Raw genomic sequence first — 3,109 nt, 5'->3', positions numbered from 1 at the left:
AACCCACCATAATTCATGGCGGGAATCTTTACTGTTAGCGTGATGGTTATTCCCAAGCCACCACCCAATGCATTCATTGAGCGCGACAGATTTCTCTCTCTCTCTCTCTTTCTCTCTCTCTCTCTCTCTCTCTCTCTCTTTCTAAGAAAGAGTCTTTGTTAGACTATGCTCCAGCCACGCCTGAGGGCTCCCTAGTTTGGCGCGTTGCTCCTGTTGCTGTCACGTTCGTCTCGTTGCTGCCGTGTTGGTCTTGTTTGTTGCTATGTTGATCTTGTTTCGCTTGCCATGCTGGTCTTGTTGCTGCCATGTTGCTACCGTGTTGCTCTTGTTGCTGCCATGTTGCTCTTGTTGCTGCCATGTTGGTCTAGATGTTGCCATATCGCTCTTGTTGCTGCCGTGTTGTCTTGATGTTGCCATATTGGTCTTGTTGTTGTCATGCTGGTGTTGTTGCTGCCATGTTGGGCTTGTTGTTGTGATGTTGGACTTGTTGCTGCCATGTCGGTCTAGCTGTTGCTATGTTGCTGTTATGTTGGCCTTGTTGCTGCCATTCTCTTCTTCTTGTTGCCATGCTGCGCCTGCTGCTGTTATGTTGCTCTTGTTGCTGCCATGTTGGGCTTGTTGCTATTTTTGCTGCCACGTTGCTCTTGCTGCTGTCAGGTTGCTCTTGCTGTTCCCATGTTGCTCCTGTTGCTGCCATGTCGGTCTAGCTGTTGCGATTCTCGAAAGCTCTAGTACTATATACATGAGATTTTTATGAATAATAATAATAATAATAATAATAATAATAATAATAATAATAATAATAATAATAATAATAGAAGGAATTATTCAGCAGACAGAGACGATACGTGACCATAAAAACTAGGTTATATTAATTCGGATGTTTTAGACGTTGTTTCGATAATTGACGGTTGTGATTCTGTTATTTCACATCCTGCGCGGTTATATATTAGAAAGCACAGCTGCATTGTATTCCATTGTATCCCAACAACCATTTTGTATTCCATTGTATTTCGGAAATGAACCTTCTGTATATGCACGAACAACTGGCGGGAATAGTTCAAGTGTCGTAGGACCTTGGTGGAATAAAAGCAATTACATTTATACCGTATACGTAAGAGAATAGTGACTTAAATACCATGCCTTCTCTCTAATATGTATAAAACTGTCATTTTTTAAACACTAGATCCAATCCCCTCCCACGGTGCACTGTACGCATTCCTGTACTTCCGTTCTTATTCAGTTTTCGTTCATTTTACATTCCACAGTCCTCTCTTGGCAATTGTTTCAATATCATTTTTAGCGCTGAATGACCTCGTAGGTCTAAGCGCTAGGCCTAAATTTCATATTCCAGTCCAGACTTGATCGAGTTCAAGAAGACCGTAGCCACTTAGGTCCTAGCGCTAGGCCTAGGCCTAAATTTTATACTCCAATCCAAATTTAGTTTTAGTATTAATGAACGAAGTACTTATCGAATAACACTTCTAAAATTCGCTGAAGTAACAACGACGACTTTGATCGGGAGCCGCCCTCTGACTCCGCCGGGATTCTCACAGAGGGGTCATTCATGTTTTATTGATCCTATGTCGATACAGTTATGACTCACGTTACCAAGGAAGAAACCAGACGATAATGAACCTCGCCTGATCCGGGGTTATCAGTCTAATTTCTCTGCAGGACTCTTTCCAGGACTCGGTGGGCGTCACGAATTCTACTGCAGATAGGCGAAAAGTTGCATTGTCCCCTCTCCTTCCATTTTATTTGACTTTTTTAGCCTTTTTTTTTTAAGCCTTTGGACTTGAATGAGACTATTGCATGCTATGACCCGGTTCTGGGCAGCTATGTACAGTTGGCCTAATGGGTAAACTAATAATAATAGAGAAATAACATTGAACACAAACATGAAACTAAGATAATATAAGGTACCAGAATGATCAAAACAGCGTTGATAAATCTATATAAAAAGTAATAACACTGAAGACTAAAACATGACAAAAACAGGAAAGGAAATAACGAAATATACTAGGATTATCACAACGGGATGTTAGGCCTTGCATTAATAAATGTGTAGAAAAAGTTACTCCGCTATTAAAAAAAAAAAACGACGTTCGCATAACATCTTTCAAGATATAAAGCTATTTGGTGTCAACCCTAATTTGAATCTGACGAGCGATAACCGATAATAACGGTCACCTTACACCTCGGCCGTAAACAAACGGTCAGTGATGAGACGTCCCAGCAATAATATTATTGAATGCAATAAGCGTATATGATTCGATATGGCATCGGGTATCCAGAGTGGCTCTCTCAGGAAATCCACTTTCTCTTGGCACTAATACCTTTAGTGCCAAAGCTGATGCGACGAGTAGTGCTTGCGAGATGGTTTCTGTTCTGAATGGTGTCGCTGAAACTTCCATTTATATTCTCTGTTTTCATAAATAGCAGCAACTAAGGCTTACGTGAGTATGCTAACAGCCTGCACTGAGTAGAATAAGTGGCCTGGGGTCTAGGGTATGTTTCAAGGCAAAACTCGTTTTAGTGTCTTAGTTAAATCTTTCCAGGGAAACTATGCATATCGCAAGGATCCTCGCGTTTGAATATTCGTATAATGATAATCGTGGACCTTCATAGTTACAGTCAGGCAGTACTTCGGTGTAAGTAATGGTAAGTAAAGGTTAGAAGCTGCGTTAGGATTACGGGACTCGCTTTCGTCTACTGTACCTCACACAACTCTCCGACGAGTCTACTTCATAATAAATCATAAGTTTATCTCTGACGATGAAATACCGCCTTACGGCATTATTTTATGTATAATAAAACTATAAGTCGCTTAATTCAACGGTTGGGGAGCGTATAACGTATAAATTAAACGACTGAGAAGCAAACAGCTGTCAAATTTTTCTCCCATCGGGGAATCTTCACAACCAATCGTAAGGTTGTCTTCGATGCTAAAATACCTGTGCCGCTAAAATATGGCCTTACAGTACGCTTTTATACATAAAAAAATCGTAATTAGGTTCATTCAACTCTCGGAGGACGAATACCGAATTAAAAAGACATATTAAAAAACAAACAGCTGTCAAATTTTTTCGCGTAAAGAACCAAGGTT

The sequence above is a fragment of the Macrobrachium rosenbergii genome, chromosome 15, assembly GCF_040412425.1.
Source record: "Macrobrachium rosenbergii isolate ZJJX-2024 chromosome 15, ASM4041242v1, whole genome shotgun sequence".
Lineage (NCBI taxonomy): Eukaryota > Metazoa > Arthropoda > Malacostraca > Decapoda > Palaemonidae > Macrobrachium > Macrobrachium rosenbergii.
Note: the sequence above shows the minus strand (reverse complement) of the source record.